This window comes from Periplaneta americana, chromosome 1 (genome assembly GCF_040183065.1).
Source record: "Periplaneta americana isolate PAMFEO1 chromosome 1, P.americana_PAMFEO1_priV1, whole genome shotgun sequence".
Lineage (NCBI taxonomy): Eukaryota > Metazoa > Arthropoda > Insecta > Blattodea > Blattidae > Periplaneta > Periplaneta americana.
This window is the reverse complement of record NC_091117.1, coordinates 126,874,977-126,897,261: the sequence shown is the minus strand read 5'-3', so window position 1 is coordinate 126,897,261 and position 22,285 is coordinate 126,874,977. Positions and strand designations below refer to the sequence as shown.

The following is a 22,285-nucleotide window of genomic DNA, read 5'->3' as shown; positions in this document are numbered from 1 at the left end:
AAGTAAGTATAATTAATAGTAGGCCTATTTGATTTTTTAATAAAATATTTAAAAGTGTTTTATTGTAACAATTATTTAGCCACGATTATGAATTTGTAAATAGTTGAGTTACTCGTAAAATATACACTATTTGTGTTTTAATATTATCTACACATGTAGTAGCAATATTTTATTTAAGTTTAACGACGCTTTCAGCTGCAGAGGTCGAAATTCAACGTGGGAAAGAAATGATCGACAACTTTTTCCCGGAGTCATATACTAGGGACAGACTTTTTTAATTTTGTAAATCTACGACAGGAGTTCAACAACTTTACTTCACTCCAGAAGGAAGTCATGCCAATCGCTCTCGGTCCGATTTGAAGCAGCACACTTCGAATTTAACGGCTAACACAGTCAGCAGTAGACCTCGAGGACGACTATGTACTCTAAGTGCTTTATGCTAATCTGACCTGGCTGTACGGTGTTGGCTAACATAAAAATACGTAAAAGAATTAATACAAAATACGATTTTGCTTGATAATACCGAATTAAGGCACATTCGAAAATATGGTTAAAATAAAATGTAATTGCCTTAGAGAATGTGAAAGCGAGCGTTTATTGAGAGATTTTGTTGGAATTATTTTTATTCCCTGAGTTTAATTTTCGTTGCAGCAGGCAATACCAACAGCGTGAAGGTATCGTGAGCTGGCCGTAGCCAGCAGGACGCATAAACATGTCATGCAGAAATACAAACATCACGACAATGTGTGGGCACTCTAGCAACACGTATCTTCCTCATTATTATGCCCGGAGATAACAGCGCTGCTAACAAACTGCCTACAACTTGTAGATTTATTTTTACTGGATATTGCTTTTAACGTTTTACTGAACAATTACATACAGTACATTAGACTTTTCACTTAGTTCTGAAACAGAATGCAGATACTTACCGAGGCCCATAATTGGACTTTCCTTTCTATATTAAATTTATGTTCGTACTTTTCTTTCTCCTTTTTGTTTTCTATCTCTTTTCTTTTCCTCTTCTTTTCATACTTTATTATTCATTTACTTTACTTCTCAACTTTCATCTTTGCTTGCTTTTCTGTCTCTAGGCCTACTTTCCTTGTCTCCAACGTTTTTTCTTTCTTTCTCTTGTATAATGTTTATCCGTTCCTTTCTTGCATTTCAGCGTTATACCATCCTCTCCTTTCTTCCCGTTTTTTAGTTATATTCTTATTTAATTCTTCCTCTCTTTTTCTCTCCTCTTAATTTTGCTTTTCCTTGTTTTCTCTTCTTCTCCCATTTCTCCGCCCTTACCTCTTTCTTACCACCTTCTTTTATTTCTTCTTTATTCCTTCTTTATCCCTTTTCTTTTTCTCTCTTCCTCCTACTTTTTTCTTTCCTTATTTCCTACTTTATTCCCTTATTTTGTTTATTCTTTCTTTTTACATTATTTTTCTCTTGCTGTTTGACAATTTGATTCATATTTGAATTTGCAAATTTTACACAATAGCAAAAAATGTACACACGTTATTTATATATAATATGAATACATGGATTCAGAAGAAATGTTCAGTAATACCTAACAAATTTCCTGAACAATGTAATGCGTAAAATAAATTAGAAAATGATGCCGTATCTTTTAAATTAGTAATTTCCAAACAAAATTATATAACGAAATCAACAAAGAACAGTAATAATACATATGAAGGCCAAGCTCTATTTATTAAAAACGGAGAAAGCAAGAGTTAAAGGTAAGTGTATACCATAGTTTAATGAAGATTGACATATCATTTAGTTTTAATGTGTATACTTTATACTACTTGCTATATGTTTCCATTGTATTATGGTGATAACTTCATTTTAACCCTTGTTTTCTACGGTTTTAGTAAATGGCGCTTGGCCCACTATGGTTCTGAACCCTTCATATAGATATAAAATTCATTGTTGATGGAAGTAATTCCATACAAATGGTTTCTGAAAATTGCCACAGAGTATTTACTTTTCATTTCTTTTTTTTTTTTTCTCTTAATTTTTCTACTTACGTTTAATATTTTAAATTGGAACATTCAAGTTGCAGAAACCTGCAAAAAGGTATTTTCATTAATCCACTCGTTTAGACGATTGAAGAATTTTCTACCCCTTTCCATGAAAAAAATGTTAGTGCAAACACTCGTGATGCCCCACTTCGATTACTGTGATATTCTGCTTACTGACCTAAGCGTTACTTCGGCGCAGAGACTACAACGTGTTCATAATATGTGCGTCCGTTTCGTCTGCAATATTCGCCGGGCTGATCACGTAACACCATCCCTCGAAATGTTGTCCTGGCTCCGTCTAGAAGATCGTAGGAAAATCCACTGTCTTTCCCTTCTCTTTCACATATTACATTTCTCCACTCCTGTCTATCTTGCGTCTCGTTTTCAAAATTTATCCACCCATCATAACCTAGACACACGATCACAACACTCCTCAATATTATCCATTCCCTCCCACCGAACATCCTCATATTCATCTTCTTTCACTGTGGCTGTTCCTCGACTTTGGAATTCCCTACCGAGTAATGTCAGGGACTGTCAGACATCAAATCAATTTAAGAATAGGTTAACGAGATATTTTTCTAACAATTATTGTCAACAATAATAGCTGTTTCAGGTTTCTCAGTGTTTAATGGTTATATATATCACGGATAAATATATAAATTATCTCATTATTATTATTATTACTATTATAATTACCATTATTATTATTATTGTTATTATTATTATCATTATTATTATAACTATTTCTTACCAGTGTTTATTATTGTCACACTAACATTAGTTATCCAATTTTCATCATTTACTTTCATGTTGTTTTATGATCTAGATATTAATGTAATAACCAGGGAACGGATTTATATGGACTAAAAATATATGAAATATGTAAATATATATGTAGTTATTTTTACCAAAATATGGAATTAAATATGGATTTTTACCAAAATATGGAATTAAATATGGACTTAAAATTATAAAAAAATGACTATGTACGTTAAATATTGGTACATTTTAATCAAACTAAACAAAAAATATAATGGACGTACCTTATCTTCCAATGTAGTTTCAACAAAACACAATTTTTATTGTCTGTTACCATAACAATAGGTTACAAACATTTCTTTCAAGTGCTGAAAAGTGAATCTTCTTCTATTGTCTCTGAGGATAGATTTATACTGACTAAAAGAGCGTTCGACGTCACAAGAAGTAACTGGTACATAATTCAATTTCACAATGTCTGCTGGGGATAAGTCCAAGTTAATCTTCACTGTTGATTCACCACTCATCACAGCAACAACCTTTTGTAGTTCTTCATATCCAGGGTTTTTTGAAAGTACAGTGTCCACCTTAGCTCTTACTGCATCTGCAACTTTACCTCTACCACGATTCAGTTGTTCCACAGTACTATTTATAATTTCAAAACTTTCAGATAGTGAAAGGTGCCTATTTTGGAGACTTTTGAGCGTTTTTATGATGCATGAAAATGTATGCTGAATGTGAGCTAAGTCATTCTTCACACTTATGTCACAGGTAACTGTTTTCGCAGTATCAATTGAGACTGCATCTTCAGAGTCCAATGCAAGGAGAACATTGTTAATAGAGTCTATATGTTCGGCATAATATTCAACTGCTTCTAGCCATGTACCCCATCTAGTTAAAATTGGCTTTGGTGGCAATGGAATTTCAGGGTACATTTCTTTCAACACGTTAACTCTACTGGGAGCTTTGAGAAATACTTTTTTCACTGATGAAATCAACAAATCTACTTTAGGGAAATTGTCTCTGACCACTTCTGCCACACGATGAAATGCATGCGCCACACAAGTAAAATGAGTCAATTTAGGATATACAACAGATAATGCTTGTCCAGCTTTGACCATATAAGGGGCAGCATCGCTAATAAAGAATAACACATTATCGTACATAATACCCTTTGGCCACAGGATACCCATAGCTTCGTTGAACAGTTTAACTATAGTTTTGTTATTGCACTTTTCTAGAACATCACAATGTAAAAGAATTCGTTCAGAATATTGTTCACTTAACAAACCGATAACTACATTACCAACAAGTCTACCTTCTTTGTCGGGAGTCTCATCAATGGAAACCCAAATTGAACTATCTTTAATTTCATCTCTTATCTTCTGTATTGTCTCATCGTAGATGGATGGAGCATACGTCTTCCTAAGTGTTGACTCATCCGGGATTGTATGTTGAGTATATTTTTCAAGGAATTCCCTGAAGACCTTATTCTTTAGTTTGTAGAGAGGAATATCAGCAGAGATGAGAGAACGGCACAGGTCGATGTTAAACTCAGATCTTACATTCGATGTTGTTGGTTGTGTTAAAAACAATTGTCTCTGCTTGGAATTTAGTTGTTTGTTGGCCTGATGTTTACTAGTTGTAATGTGTTGTTGCACCAGGAACTTTTGTGTAGATGATACTGCACACTGACACAAATTACAAAATAATATTTTATTGTCAGTTGATAAACCATCTTCTTTAAATTCTGAAATGTAACTTGTTAGTTTTGATTTTAAATTGACTGAATGACGTACTTTTGGCATATTTACCGTCTTTATAGTATGATTTACAAAACTGAACCTATGTGTACTCTGACTGGCATTTAACTGTTGAGCTGCACAACTGAAGTCTGTTAAAAATTTTAAATTAAATTAATACAGTTTTGTAACTTACTTTCCCATTGTTGATAGGACTGCTAATTTTCAAATAACTCTGATGTTAAAGGGATTACTGAACATGTGTTTAAATCTCTATTGTTGAAATGTATTTTTAAAAGTTAATGGAATTTTGTTTTGTTTTATTGTTAAACCTAATATAATATGGACTGTTTTATATGAAATATGGAAAATATATGGAAATTAACGAAAATATGTACTAAACTCTAAAATATGGAAAAATATGGAAAATAAAAGTAGGATTTTTCAACCCTACACATTGTGAAACATAAAGATAATGCAAAATATAAATTATATTAGCTTTATAAGTAAATATGTATTTACATATAAATCCTTTCCCTGGTAATAACTATGTAAGCAAATGTATTTAATTAGAATTAGAGTCTGGCTGGGCGGAAGAGAAGGCCTACTGGCCTTAGCTCTGCCAGATTAAATAAATAAATTATTATTATTATTAACTTATCGGAGTAAAATATGTCGATAAAGAAAAAAAAAAAAAATATCTCTTTCTTTCTTTCCTTCTCATGAACTGCTATGTTCTTTCATTCTTTTTTCGTCCCTTCTCTTTCCTTTTTTGTTCTCGCCATCGCTTCCTCACCTTCCTTACATCTTTCTTTCTTTTATTTTTTTGCTTTCGTCCTATTTTTTTTTTTTGCTTTTATTTTTGTCTATGTGTTCCTACATTCTCTTCCTTGTTATTTCCCCTTTCCTTCCTTTAGACCAACTCCTTTCTTTATAGCTTTCATTATTTCTTTTTTCTTTCTTATTTTAGTTTTTCCTTTCTCCTGTTTCCTTTCCTTACCATTTAATCACGTCGCTGCATAATATTTTCGTATTTAATTTAACCTTGTGCACTACCCGCATATACACGCAGGAACTATTGTGTGATAGGTTTAACACGATTCGGAACGTCCATTTTACACAGCTTGTAACATTACAATAGAAAAGGACAAAAATGTCCACAAGGGGACTGTCCGGCGCACGATAGATGTCAGGCCTTAAATTAGGGCTGTTGAAAGTAGTTACTTTGGTCAAATTTTGGTTACTTTTCCTAAAAGCAGAAAACACAGTGCTTTAAATTCGAGATGCTTTAATGCAGTTGAACAAAATGTAAATAAAAACCTTTGAAAGGTACGCAAGAAAAAGAAATTCCAATGTGTTTGAGATGTTGATATTGGATCGGATCGTCCCTCGAGGCATGAGCTCCTTTCTGTCGGAAATTGTAAAGGACGGCCATCGCCTCTATAATTTTCGCACCCTACCAGAGTGCCACAGGTTATTTAGAAACTTAGGTATAAAGTATCCTCTTTGTGATCACCTTCAGATCACAAACTGATAGGCAGCAATGAAACCATAATTACGACCCATCCCTTTAAACACCCTTTTGAGATATTCGGAAAAAATTAACTTAACCTCAATTTGTAAGCTGTATAGCCTACATACATTTCCAAAAATTGTACAGAGGATAACTTGCCACACGTCGCAATTAAAATTTGTGGACTGAGTTAGGTAATCAGATCACCTTTATAACTGCATACATACAGAACAGGAAGATAGAAGTGTCATGTTTTGTGTTTGAGATATGATGATGATGGTGATTATTATTATTATTATTATTATTATTATTATTATTATTTTTATTATTTTGGATGTCCAATTGAGAGGTCAGCGCAACAGTGGCCTAACTCTCCCCAATGCGAAAAATTAGATATTGACATCATCTGTTGATTTTGACGTGATCTATCTTTCTACGAAGTGGAATTAGGTTAAATTTTTATTGGCTTATAGTTCACATGGTTACGTTGCCTGATATTGTACTCTTACTACATTCTAATTGGTCTGTTTCGGCACAATACTCAACGGTAGACTATTATGTTCATTTCCCCTCGTTAACAGGAGGCCTAATAAATGAAACAGCCACAGGCGTATTTCAGGCGGTAGCGCGTTTGTCTGCTGACCCGGGATTGCGCTCGGGCGTGGGTTCGATTCCCGCTTGAGCTGATTACCTGTTTGGATTTTTCCAAACCGTAAGGCGAATGTCAGGTAATATATTGCGAATCCTCGGTCTCATGTCGCGAAATACCATCTCGCTATCATCAATTCCATCAACGCTAATAACCCAATAGTTGATACAACGTCGTTAAATAACCAAGTAAAAAAAAGTATGTGACTAGTTACAGGAAGTGGGACCTAAAGTCGGATTTTTCTTCAAAAAGAGGATGAAATACCGAGCATTAAAAAAAATTCATGGTTCTAGGTGCTATAGTTTTTAATGTAGGGCTTATTACTTATTGAATATTGATGTTACATTATTTATTTATTTATTTATTTATTTATTTATTTATTTATTTAACCTGGTAGAGATAAGGCCATCAGGCCTTCTCTTCCCCTCTACCAGGGGATTACAACTACAATATTAAGAATACAATTACAATTATAATTACAATTAATATTAAATTTACAAATACAATAAAAATCAAAGTACTAAAAGATTAACAGACTAATAAAAGCTGGACAGTTCATTGTAAAAATTAAGAAGAGAGAATTTTTTTTATTAACTAAGTAAAAATTAAACTACTCTACGCAGTAAGAAAATGCTTAATAAGTTTGCTTTTGAACGCTACTAAATTCCGACAGTCTCTGATGTCACTGGGTAGGATATTCCACAAGCGCGAAAGCGAGATTGTGTATGATGATGAATACGATGATGTCTTATGTGTTGGTATGGCTAGTATGAGGCTATTTTGCGTGCGTATGAAGAGATTATGATATGATGACAGGTAACTGAAACGGGAGGCAAGGTAAGTAGGTGTAGAGGTGTGAAGGACTTGGAAAAGGAGAACAAGAGAATGAAAATTTCTACGTTTGTTAAGCCGTAGCCAGTTTAGAGTTTGGAAGGATGTACTTTTCGAGAAAAATGCAATTAAAGTTTTTACTTGTTTTTTAGCAACTATAAGAAAGATTCAGGTATTTAAGAAGCACTGTGTAAAACTATGTCCTAGTTTAGTATGTAAAAAATCCTACAGGTAGCGCAAGATGACAAAACATAGAAATGCAGTTTTTACACCGCAAATTCGTTATTTTATTCTCCTGCAAAATTTCCTTTCACGACTTTAGGTCCCTTTTCGCGCAACGGGTCACATTAATGTAACAATGAACTTCTCACTTCAGGACCGGAAACTGTCTATCAATAACATTAAAACATGTTTATGTTACAACAGAATACTTAATTAACATGGGGACAGAAGGGAGCGTTCAAATAATAATAATAATAATAATAATAATAATAATAATAATAATAATAATAATAATAATAATAAATATTTGTGACTTTTTAGAAATCTTTCAGAAACCGAACGTAAAGAAGGTAAGTTTATGCATCATGACCTTTATATTAACCAAACAATAACAAAAGATTTAGTGATGTTGAACTTTGCATGGAATTAACAGACAGAAGCAGACGCCTGCACACGGAACGGCTGACGCAAGAACAGGAGCCATATGACAAGATTATAAAACAAATTAGTTACGCAGGCCGCGTACAAGGGAGAGGGAGCGTGGGTAGGAGTTTGCAATCTGCATTACAAACAAAGTGCAATTAACAACATCAAGCAATTACCAACGTAGCTGTATGGAGTTTCATGACAATGATTATTTGCACTAATTACAATAATTGTTAATCCTGAATTTGGAGGGCCTACGTGTCTTCTCTTATCGAGGTAGTCAAAGATAACATTTTATGATACCTTGATTACAGAAAAAAGTTCACGACATAATCTACAGATCACACTGTTCTCAAAAATTTCGAGTAGTATATTTACAAGATTTCTGATTGTACGAGTAGATTGGGATTTTTGGGCACTATAAAAATAGCCTATGTAGGCCTATGTTTAGGCACTATGTATGTTTATATACTGATAAAATAGGCACTTAAATACTACAATCCCAAATCCATGGCACTACAGCTCATGAAGGACCAAGACTGACCAGCCGGCTGCTGGCCTCACGTCCACATGCCGAAGCAGAGGTGGACGATCATCCAACCAAAATGGAGGTATCGTGTGGTTAGCCGTTATAACTGGCTTTCGTAACCAAATTTCGCTACCTATCGTAGCTCCCCAGTGCGTCACGATACTGGGTGGTCACCAGTCCCATACACGGCCGAAATTTCATGAGAAAATTTCTTCCCCCATGAGGATTTGAACCAGTGCGCATTCCGTAACGCGAGTCCTAGGCATCATGCCTTAGACCACGACGCCACGGCGCGGGACTAAATGCTACAATAGGCCCTGAAATTGTTATTTATTTCTAAGAAATGAAAGTTATGGCATCAAACAAATTGCAACACTTTCAATTATAATTTTCTCTGCAGTACATAAAATAATCTCCTCCAAATTGTCCATGCTCAAACTGTGTGTTTTGTCAGTCAGTATCAATTTGTAAGCGGAGAAGAACGGTGTAAACAAACTTAGGTTACAGGGGCATATTTACACTTACTTACCTTTTTCATTTCAATTGCATGAAGGAAATCTTTACTTTGTCCTTCCATGACTAGTTTCACACGTCTCAGCACTGAAAAAACAAGGAGTTTTATTTAACACAGTTACCCATATCCCCCACCTTGCCCTTCACTAATAATTTGTCGTAGGCCTATTATCGTAGATCTATTTTAAGAGTAATTTCTAAATTTCTTCGTTACGAAATATTTTGCAATTTTCAGGCATGATTAGGCCTAATTGAAACTAAAGAAATTATAGATAATGGGTACGTAGGCCTATTTGAAGTTTTAGTACCGTATGAGTAATAACTAGTTAATGTTCAATGCATCATTTAAATAATCAAAGCAAATAGCCCAAATTTATTTTGATAAAATTTATATTACAGTTTGACAATAAAAGCTTAAGCGAATTTAAATCGGAAAGCAGGTCTTTATATTCGACTTCAGCAATAACAGTCCGCGAATCGATAACAGCAGTCACTGGAACTCTCTGCCGCCTGAAGTCAAGGGCTGCCGAACATTGAAATCTTTCAAATCCAAGTTAGAAAGTTATCTTATGACGAGTTGCCAAACTAACTTACTATTATGACAAGTGTTGTATTGCATGTTTCCACGTATTCACATTTTTTTTTATGTTCTAGTGATATTTAACTTATTTTATATTTTTGTTTTCATATTTTCCGATAATGGTATATCTCTAATGTGATAAGTTGAGCTACATATAAACATAATTTTCCTTACTGTGTATACTTAAAAATATTGTATTCATTGTATGCTTTGTACTGCACTATTGTATTACTACTATTAGTATTATTATTGCTATTAGGCCTGTTATTATTATTATTTTATTTATTATTATTATTAATATTATTATTATCATTATTATTATCATTACTATTCTTATTTATTATTATTATTATTATTATTATTATTATTATTATTATTATCAATAATTCTTATTTTTTTATACTTTGTAGGCCTCATTTATTTTTGACCTGCTGTTCACATTTTATTATGCTTTTTTCTTTCTTTCTGTATGTTATATATTATGTCTGATTTCTTCTTACTTGTTGTTTACATTTTATTATTATTATCTTATTCAGTTTTGTGTGTACTTTGTAAATTTGTAGTGTTTCTTTAACGCAGTTTTTACTCCTGGTTGAGTGTTAGAGAAGGCCGTATGGCCTTAACTCTGCCAGGTTAAATAAATCATTATTATTATTATTATTATTATTATTATTATTATGTTTTGAATTTTGCCTCGCTATATAAGCTTACCATATTGATCGGGTGATATGTACGTATTTGTGTATGAAAATACTGTACTTTAGATTTTAAAATCAAATTTTAAACATCTGAAATTATTATTATTATTATTATTATTATTATTATTATTGTTACTATTGTTATTATTATTATTATTATTACTTACTTACTTACTTACAAATGGCTTTTAAGGAGCCCGAAGGTTCATTGCCGCCCTCGCATAAGCCCGCCAGCGGTCCCTATCCTGTGCAAGATTAATCCAGTCTCTATCATCATACCCCACCTCCCTCAAATCCATTTTAATATTATCCTCCCATCTACGTCTCGGCCTCCCTAAAGGTCTTTTTCCCTCCGGTCTTCCAACTAACACACTATATGCATTTCTGGATTCGCCCATACGTGCTACAGGCCCTGCCCATCTCAAACGTCTGGATTTAATGTTCCTAATTATGTCAGGTGAAGAATACAATGCGTGCAGTTCTGTGTTGTGTAACTTTCTCCATTCTCCTGTAACTTCATCCCGCTTAGCCCCAAATATTTTCCTAAGCACCTTATTCTCAAACACCCTGAACCTATGTTCCTCTCTCAGAGTGAGAGTCCAAGTTTCACAACCATACAGAAGAACCGGTAATATAACTGTTTTATAAATTCTAACTTTCATATTTTTGGACAGCAGACTGGATGATAAGAGCTTCTCAACCGAATAATAACACGCATTTCCCATATTTATTCTGCGTTTAATTTCCTCCCGAGTGTCATTTATATTTGTTACTGTTGCTCCAAGATATTTGAATTTTTCCACCTCTTCGAAGGATAAATCTCCAATTTTTATATTTCCATTTCGTACAACATTCTGGTCACGAGACATAATCATATACTTTGTCTTTTCGAGATTTACTTCCAAACCGATCGCTCTACTTGCTTCAAGTAAAATTTCCGTGTTTTCCCTAATCGTTTGTGGATTTTCTCCTAACATATTCACGTCATCCGCATAGACAAGAAGCTGATGTAACCCGTTCAATTCAAAACCCTGCCTGTTATCCTGAACTTTCCTAATGGCATATTCTAGCGCGAAGTTAAAAAGTAAAGGTGATAGTGCATCTCCTTGCTTTAGCCCGCAGTGAATTGGAAAAGCATCAGATAGAAACTGACCTATACGGACTCTGCTGTATGTTTCACTGAGACACATTTTAATTAATCGAACTAGTTTCTTGGGAATACCAAATTCAATAAGAATATCATATAATACTTCCCTCTTAACCGAGTCATATGCCTTTTTGAAATCTATGAATAACTGATGTACTGTACCCTTATACTCCCATTTTTTCTCCATTATCTGTCGAATACAAAAAATCTGATCAATAGTCGATCTATTACGCCGAAAACCGCACTGATGATCCCCAATAATTTCATCTACGTACGGAGTTAATCTTCTCAAAAGAATATTGGACAAAATTTTGTACGACGTCAACAAAAGTGATATTCCTCGAAAGGTACCACAGTTGGTTTTGTCCCCCTTTTTAAAAATAGGTACAATTATGGACTCCTTCCATTGTTCTGGTACAATTTCCTTTCCCCAAATAGCAAGTACAAGTTTATAAATTTCGCTATATAATGCACTTCCACCCTCTTGTATTAATTCTGCCGGAATTTGATCGATACCTGGAGACTTGTACTTTTTCAGATTTTCTATCGCAATTTCGACTTCTGAAAGTGTGGGTTCGGGTATAAATGGCTCAGCAGTTTGTATTTCAATTTCGTCCCGATCATTTCTATTTGGCCTATGTACATTTAGTAGTTGCGCAAAATAGTTTTTCCATCTGTTTAGGATTGATGGAGAGTCTGCAAGCAAGTCACCATTCTCATCCTTGATCACGTTTAACCTTGGCTGATATCCGTTCTTAAATTCCTTTATACCCTTATATAAATCTCGAATGTTTTTATTCTTACTATTTGTTTCTACCTCATTCAGTTTTTCCTTCAAGTAACCTCTCTTTTTATTCCTAAGTGTACGACTTGCTTCCCGTCTTTCATTGAAATAATTATCTCTCTTCTCCTCAACTGGATCCTGTAAGAATTTCAATTTTGCCTGTTTCCTTCTTTCTACTACCATGCAACAATCTTCATCAAACCACGGTTTCTTTTTCTTAGTTTCATAATAATCTATGCTCTGCTCAGCTGCAATTTTGATACTATCTCTGATATTTTCCCACACGCTATTAACATCTAATTCTTTCTCAACTTCGTCGGAACTTTCTAAAGTGGCAAACCTATTCGAAATTTCGACCTGATAATTTTGCTTAGCTTCCTCGTCCTTTAATTTCAAGATATTGAATTTAGTAATATTAACTTGTTGCTCTACTCGCTTGGCTACTGATAATCTTTCTCTTAATTCTCCAATCACCAAATAATGGTCAGAATTACAGTCTGCACCCCTGAAAGTTCGAATATCTACTATACTAGTATGTCTCCGTTTATCTATCAAGATGTGATCAATTTGGTTGTGTGTCAATCCATCTGGAGAAGTCCAAGTATATTTATGTATATCCTTATGGGGGAATGTTGTACTTTTGACAATTAAATTTTTCGATGTGGCAAAGTTGACTAATCTAACTCCATTGTCACTACTAATTGCGTGTAGGCTCTCTTTTCCAATAGTTGGTCTAAAAATCTCCTCCCGTCCTACTTTAGCGTTGAAATCCCCCAATAAAATTTTCATGTGATATCTAGGGAACTGATCAAAAGTATGTTCCAATTCTTCATAGAAGCTATCCTTTATATGGTCGTCTTTCTCTTCTGTAGGGGCGTGAGCATTTATAACCATGATGTCGCACCATCTACCCTTAAGTACTAAATATGATAACCTGTCACTGATAAATTCGACCTTTTTTACTGCTGATTTTATTCTTTTATGAACAAAGAATCCTGTTCCTAATTGGTGATTATTGTTTCCTTCCCCATAATACAACAAGTAATCTCCTATTTGTGATATGCCATTCCCATCTAACCTAACCTCTTGTACTCCCACGAAGTCTATTCTATATCTGGCTAGTTCTTTTGCTACTAATGTTACCCCTCCTGTTCTATAAAGACTAGTTAGGCCTACGTTCCAAGTGCCAAATCTCAAAACCTTATTCCTTTGCTGTGGTCGTGCCAGAGAATCAGTCCTATTCCGAGGCTTATTATAGGGATACGTAACAAGCTGTTTTTTTTACGGTGATGGGTTGTTAGCCCTTCGCCCAACCCCCAAGCTGGAGGACCACCCCTTATCGGCTGTCCACGACTGCTTATTCAATATATTCGCAGCTACCCTCCATATCTGGAGGCCGTCTCCTCTATCCGCAACCTGAGGACGCGCCATGCCGTGGTGATAGGGACCCACAATACATGGATTATTATTATTATTATTATTATTATTATTATTATTATTATTATTATTATTATTATTATTATTATTATTAATCAAAGAAAAATGAAGGGCAATTGTTGTCATACCTATCTGACATTAGACAATGAATTCTTAGAGTAATTAAATCTCCGTGTGTGTTTTCTTCTCGTTTGCTCACAGATTAAAATTAGCAGCCATTATGATTAAGGAAAATATATTTAAAATTTACGTTCACCGCTTCGGAGTAATGGTCAGCCTGCCTCACTGTGGAACTGCAAAGGATGGATTGTAGGTATGGGATATCAAGGAAAAAATAGCTGCAAGAATTAGAGATCTGAAAACGTGGAATTCAGAAGGTGGTGGAAAGAAGGAAAGAAATTTAAAAAAAATTAAGGCAAACAGAATCTTAAGAGAATAAGGTTTAATCCGGATTGTAGAAGCAAAAAAAAGTGACGAGTGTTATTGAAATCTACCTTAGTTATTTTTTATTACGTTAATTGAAATGAAACCCTGGCTTCTGACTTCGCCATTGAAGTAAAGTGTAACTAAGATTATCACTAGAGCTCGGAAGTTGAGAAAAAATACTTTTTTTTTTCGATGTCCGAAGACGAGGCCCAACATAATATATGTTCATTTTGGGTCATTGTAGACCAGAAAAAGGTGGGCTTTATTTGTCCTTTTTTTGCCCTTTTTCGGTGTTTTTCAGCTTATTGGTCCTTTTTAGCCTATTTTTAGGTCTTAATGGCTTTTTTTGCAACTTCAGCTTCTTTCGACTACATTTTTACTGCCATTTTTACAATTCACCACGAGATCTCACTTGCTTCAAGTATGCACCAATGACATCCGTTGATGTGGAGAGAAGTTTCTCGCAACGTGCTGTCAGAAAACCGACGATCCTTTACACCTAAGAACCTGGAGATAACTATTGTGATATACTGCAATGCTAACTGAGGTAAAGTTTCCAAAGTCTAATTTCTGCAGCCCTAGTGTGGTTAAGTCAGATATTCTAGTTATACTAATTTCGATTTCTTACTCCAGGATATGCTGAATTCATTCTAGGTGGCAAAAATCGTCCATTGTAAATTCTCCAAGTATTTTTTTTAACAAACACGGAATTCATTTTTCAAATTATGTTAATTTAAAAAATATATATAATGTCTAAAAGGAGAAGCATTTCATTCATATACTGTACTTTTTTCTCACTGTGGCATACCACCAGAATTTTGTATTTTTGAAAAACTATATTCATTAAATAATGTAATTGAAACTGAAATTATTAATTAATTTGGATCACATTTTTATGTCTCTTTTTCAGTCTTTGGGTCCCTTTTAGGATATCTTTAGGTCTTTTTAAAGATCTTTTTAGGCAATTTATATATCTTCAACTTCCGAGCCCTAATTATTACCTTAAAGGATTAATGGATAAACGTGTAGGCATGAAAGGTGGACAGACAGATAAACAGGTCGGTAGGTACACGGACAGTTAAAACAGATAAATAAGAAACTTACGAGTACGCCGAGTGCTGCATGGACAGGAATAGACAGATAGGTACACTGCAGGAAGACGGACATCATGAATGGATAGGTAAATCGATTGACAACCGGACAGTTGAGGGGGATGGATCATAAAAAATAACATTATTGCTTCAGTCTGAGGACTAGAATTTCTAGACGAAGAGCTTTTTGCGCTTTTGCGAATAATTTCATGTTATTGTCAGTAGGCAGAGTATGTTGATTCAGAAGTATGAAGAGTATTGCTCTTTACCATGACTCGGTTGTAATTGTCCAGGGTTATTATCTCTGTTTGTCGAGGTGTTACGAGTTTGAAATTGTAGACAGGAAGCGCCCTTTTATGGCCGATACTTGAAGAGGAGTCGTATTGTTGACCGCACAAGTCCAGGGTTTTGTGTTTAATTGAAGTTAAATAATACCTCCGTTAACAAAACACTTCAAACGCTTCACCGGTGGCACTTAGATTAACTTTATGCCCATTCTTTGATTATTATTACCAACTCAATGTTACGCGCTGTTAGGCAGTAATCGAACAGAAAGTTGTAGGTTGCATTAATAACTTTCGATGCGAAATATTCTTCTCTCGGTACTAAGTATTTTCTAATATCTGTAGTGACAGTAGTGTTGGCTCGCTAAAACGGTTTTAAAATTAACTTGCGCAAAAAATAATCCCCTATCTTTTGGCCCGCAACGACTAAGACTCAATTAAAATGCTGAGTACAAGCCATTGTGTGTGCAGTTGAAATTGCATAAGATTGAACAAAATCATATCTTGAGTGCAATTAAACGAACGAGATAGAAGAAAAGATGAGTTGAAATCTAGTCTGTTATGATTCTTATTCATGCTCTGAGCGTCAACTTGTAGTAAATTCGAAGATCTGTGAAAACACAAACTTGTATTAAAGAGTTGTACACTCTATTTATTTTTTTGTTTTTTTCTCTGTTTTGGCTTCAATTCGCCTCTTCAGCTAGAGAAGTGTGATGACAAAAATTCTGTCGATCACTACTCAAGGATAGAATGGATAAGAAAAGATCTCTAACGAGAATTTCCATATTGTGGAGTTTGATACACTTCCACAAATGCTATTGCTTTGTCTTTTGACTTTGCTTTTCAGATGTTTTGAAGCAGTACCAACTACTCAGCAAAATTGTCAATTGCTTTTGCTTTGTCTTTTGGCTTACGCCTTTTGACTTTGCTTTTGTAATATTTCTGACAAGATTACCGTTCCACGACTTCTTCGTCGTGCTGATGAGAGCCGAATAGTTCGAAACCGCAGATTCGCAAACTGGGTAAAAGAATATCGTCCCATTTTGTGTAATATAGGCCAAAGCCTTTCGTAAATCCAAAGATTGCAAAGGATAAACCAAATGCAATCAAAGGAGCAAACCTTTGGCAAAGATCTACGAAAACACAAACTTGTATTTTAAGAGTGTAAACTATATTTATTGCTTTGCGTTTTCTCTCTTTCGACTTCACATCTCCTCTTCAGCTAGAGGAGTGTGATGACAAAAATTCTGTCGATCACTACTCTAGGACAGAGTGGAGAAGGAAAGATCTCTAACGAGAAATTCCAAATTGTAGAAATTCAAGTTATGTCCACTTTTTTGTAGCTAAGTATTGATATTAAAAGAGTCTTAAAGAATATAGATAGGCTAGTCTTATCCTAACAACATGAACAAATGTGTAACCATTCTTAGGTTTGGCTTAGACATTTCGAAGGCCGGTCCGGAACGGGCTCCTATGCAGCCAGTGACCAGCGGCCTATACAGAATGTTCACTAACACACCGAAATATTTTCAGTGATGATAGAGAGGTCCTAGACAAGCAAATTGAGATGGGGAAGCTAGGCCTCGACGTAAAATATCTATGATACAAGGCATATCTATGTATGTATTTATTCACACTGCAATGGGTATATACCCGGTGGCAGTGGTAACTAAATACACTCAATAATTACAATAATAAACTTATTCTTTTTATATTGCTTGTATTATTTTATTTGTATTTCTCTTTGTTTGTTTTGTAATTATATTTCTTTATTCTGTATATTTGAAATAAGTAAAATTGAAATTGAAATTAAAAATACAATTAATAATAATACTAATAATTAATACTAATAATAATTTATAATAATAATAATAATAATAACAACAACAACAACAGGGAATATCCTAAATTAAATGAAACGATCACTTGAAATAACATTTGAAATAAATCTAATTTGTATCTTAAACCTAAGTTCGAACTAAAACCCACGAGTATGATATGTTCATATCTACACAAGTACCTTTCAACATTACACTCATTTCGCTGTCAACTCACTCACTGCACTGGAACTACGACACATTTCACTGATTCTATTCTGATTTCACTAACACTTCAAAAGCATTTCACTGTTCAAATACTTTGCACTGCCACTATAAACTATAAAGCTTCACTGACAGGAACACGTTTCACTTACACTACACACTTCACTGATACAACACACTACACTGACACAACATAATTCTTCACTGATACAACACTTCAATAACAACATATCATTTACACCCTTTAAATACTGTGTATAATTACCGTCTATTAGTAAAGTCCTTAAGCGTTAAAGTAATTACAATTTTGTACTCGTAAATCAATAGTAGAACGAAATAGGCCTAACATTGCAGTTTGTATTCGAGCAACTTAACGCCTTCTTAGTGATCGAGAGAAACCGGATTGCTAATAATATAACAACGTTATCATAATCTACAAAATGTATGAACTAATCACATAATGCACGCAATCGGAACTCATATTTTCACAATTGTTGCGGTTATACCTTTTCCCTAGTGTTGCGAGATATCTATCGTAATCTTAGGCGTGAATTTATTCGTGATATGCCAGAAATCTTTGATAGGGTACGAGAATCTTTCTATGTCGTCTTAGTATTTCTGTTGGAAGTAGCAATTTCGAGCAATATCTATAAAAACTGTGCACTTTAATTTAGTTTTCCTGTCATTGTATCTTTGTTTGTGGAATTAGTGAATTCCATTTTAAGTTTCTTGCCTTTTAAAATATACATTTTTTTTTATTAATGCCTTGCCCTTTTTGCAGCATAGGAGACAAACTATAGGCCTACAACACCGTATGATGAGGATTAATGGAGCAATGGTGAAATGCCTGTAAGGGAAACTGGAATACTCCGCGAAGATCTACCACCCAACACCGTGCTTGTCCTCAAGTTCCAGTTGGACTCTCTGGGATTCGAATCCGGGCTACCAGTGTGGAAAGCCGAAGCTATCGCCTTTCGGCAAACGGTGCGCTATACCTTTAAAATGTAACTTCCGCTTTCGTTTCGTACAATTTCAAATAGTAGGAATCAGTGGCGTGCATACCCTTTGGAGATTTTATGCCATAATATGCAAATTTGAATCCATAGACAATGATTCGGTGACTCAAATTGCTTGTCTAGGACCCCTCTGCTCTGTCATCGGTGAAAATAGTTCAATGTTGTTCATTAACACTCTGTACATTGCGGACTATCAGTTGGCCTGTACGCTACAGTAAATATTGTACTTAAACGCAAATATTTTAACAGAGCAAATAAATATAACTTATAGATTATTCTTAAGTCCGAGATGTAGTCTGGATGGCATTCGTAAGACCGACGCATCCTGCCCCAGTGCCCAGTGCCCTAAGCTCGTGAAACCTATTCGATCATTGGTGACTTCATCCTAGTCTATTTTAAATTATTGTAGATGTTAGTGAAATGAAAGAGCGAAGCGAAAGTACCCCGAGAAAAAAGTATGTAAGATTTGATTTGTTCACCACAAATTTCTTCACGATCATGCTGAGGATCAAAACTGGGCCGCTTGGATGTTAGACCTGTGCGTTAGCTCTGAGTTACTGAAGCTGCCAAGCAAATAATTTAGAAAGAAAACATAAAACTATCAAGCCCTAGAGATTCTTTAAGAAAATATGCGCTTGTATTTTAAACTTCATCTGACCACAACTAACAAAGACGATAACCTTCTTCCACTTAGAAATCTAGCAGCCAAAGTAATAGGCAAAATACCCTGCACGCAGCCATCGTCGGTGGTCCAGTGGTTACGTGCTTGCCATTGATTCCGATGTCGGCACGTTTAAATCCTGCTGCGGATGACTGATTTTTAAGGGTGATAAGAAGTTCCCAACTTCGTTTCCTTCCTAATTCGTGCCATACCAATTCCAGACTAAATGTTTACATAGATGGGAGCAAATTAGACAACGCTATATCAGGAAATTACTTCATAATACATTATAAACAAACGACAAGAAAATAAAGTTGCAAACCTGAAATCAGTGGTGTTTGGTGAAAACATGATAACTTCAAAAAACTTGTTTTGAGATACAAGCATTTTTCATTTTCACTTTTCCTATACACATCATAATTCTAGTTTACATACAAATGTGAATGAAAATAAATTAAGATCAGATGGAATATCACGGCTACACCAAACGAAAGAGAACTGTTTTATAGGGTTGCGCTTTCAGCTAAAAAAAGGTCATTTTTGGAGTTATTATGTTCTGACCAAACACCACAGAAACACAAAACAATACTCGAACTTAGAATTAAGCTTGATGCTATGGAAGAAGTCTTAGTAAAGCTACCGCTAAGCAATAAAAAGCATATATGAACATAAAGAGATAGAGTTCTGTACAACTAGTATGACGTAATTAAAAAAAATATATTTTTTTAATTATAAGTCAGTTAGAAACGTATTAAATATTTACAAACGTTGGTATTCACTGGGTACCATTTGATGTTGGAATTTTAGGGTAACGAATAAGTCACTCTAGCAAAGACGGGACTCGTGCGCCGTGCTTGAGCTCGGATGTTTTCCTTTTTGATTCGAATCAACGCCATCGACGCTAGATAACAGCTCAGTTAATACAGCATTGTTACATAAGGAACTAAAACACGAAATCGCTTCAACAGGTAGTACACAAATAGTATAATTACTTATGTTGTAGATTGTTATGTAATTAAGCTTTAACAGAAAAAAGCAAATAGCTTCATCAAGATTGGTAAATAAGCACATTACGAAAATGAAAGTAATGGATTCATAATCATTCTCTCGCTCTGCATCAATGTAAAAAGAAGAAACATCACTAGAATATACCTACTGTATTGGAAATATTATGTACAGTATGTTTTCGAAAGTCTTCTTGTCACCAAAACTATGGTCTTTCCCAGGAATCTGTGGAGTTGAAAAACGAAACAAGACCTTTGCGCAAATTGTATGTGGAAGGGCTAGGGCCAATGACTGCTCTGGCAGGAGGCATTGCTTTAACGAAACGAGCAATCGCTTGCAGGAGGGGATAATTCTATCCGAATTCTACTCTACCTTCTACAACGAGCATCTTATCCCTTAGCGGACTCGAGCTGATGCTGCCCGCAATACACTCCGGCACAGATAGACTCCGCCCCCATATACGCAAAGTTACTCCACAGATTCCTGGGACGGAGAACGTGGGCCTGAATTATTTACATAAGCAGTGTATACATTAAATCGAAAATGTTATGCGATAAATATTTTAGAACTTAAAATATGCTTAATCATATGAAGTACTTAAAAAAAATAACGTATTTCAAGCTGTTATGGAAATTAAACATGTAAGAAAGTTAATTTGGTGTCAAAATAAAGACTATATACAGAATTAAATTCAGGATTGAAGACGTCTTCAAGAAGACACTTCTGACTTGATAGTATTTACATGAATTAATTTATAAATTTAATGCAATCATCACCGTTAGAAAAATAGAGTAAAATAATGGACTCCTCTTTTATTAAACTTTACTTGGCTGCAAACTGAAGTCGAAAATATAGTCTTGGAAATCGTTTCTTGCTACATACGAGAGTGATTAAAAAGTAAGGTAACAAGAGCTCTTTACGGGTGACATATTCCTCCTCTTGTTCGAATTTTTCGCTAGGGACGCAGCAGCTTTATCACTCCGTCATTATATGGCACATATGTTACGTCAGACCCTTGCAATATCAGCTGTAAGATGGCTGCGCAAACGGAAACATGGTCAAACGTGGAATTGCATAGTGTGATCCGGTTTTTGCGTCTGAAGGGCATCTTATTAGCAGAAATTCGTCCCAACTTGTTGAGGTATACGGTGCGAAACGGCGCTTCCGGTGGGATGTACTGGACCAATCTTCTTACAGCCCCAACCTGGGACCCAGTGCTTTCCATCTCTTCGGACCATTGAAGATATGCAAGCCGTCATGAGTGGCTTCAGGGGCTTGAAGCAGATTTCTTCTATGCCGGCATCGATTCCTTGGTCTACCGTAGGAACAATTGTTTGGACAAGCATGGTGACTATATTGGAAACTAATGCGTACCAGTTCCTTACTATTAGCCTATGTATCAGTATATCTCCCTGTGAAATAAAGTTTGTCCAAGAGAGCTTTTGTTACCTTACTTCTTGAAGTACCCTCGTATAGTTCGAAGCCAAGCTTTGTCCGCTCGAGAAATGTCACCAGAGGCCCAGAAGATTATACTTTTAAAAACTGTCCATTCAACGGTCTGCTTTTACAGTTTTCTTGGCTATCTGACAAGTAAATGGCTGGGTTGAAATTGCATTATAATCTACTTTTAAATATTATTTACTTTTATAAATAGGGAAATAGTTTTACAAGTGACTGCAACATAAGTATGTATTTATTTACACTGCAAGTGGGCAAACACTGGGTGGCAGTGGTAGGCTGACTTAATTAAAAATAATAATTACAATTATTACACAGTAAAACAATAAGGGGAGAGATGGTATTTTTTGGTGAAAAATGAGTAAATTTAAAAAAAAAGTATTTAAAATACTCTGTGATATGTGTGGAATGCATAGCATAACATTTTGTGGGTATTTGTGCCCTTATCGGATGT

The 22,285-nt window shown here is 34.9% G+C and overlaps 1 long non-coding RNA gene across 2 annotated transcripts in view; it reads left to right on the top strand.

The window, feature by feature from the left end:
- Positions 1 to 22,285, top strand: part of LOC138700628 (uncharacterized) — a 901,578-nt gene that overhangs the window by 862,289 nt on the left and 17,004 nt on the right. Inside the window, exon 6 of one of the 2 annotated variants that reach the window (XR_011332401.1) lies at positions 18,473 to 20,853. The exons of the other annotated variant lie outside the window; for it this stretch is intronic. This is a non-coding gene — a long non-coding RNA (uncharacterized lncRNA). Of the gene's footprint in view, positions 1 to 18,472; positions 20,854 to 22,285 lie in introns of those variants that run through there. 2 annotated transcript variants of the gene reach the window in all.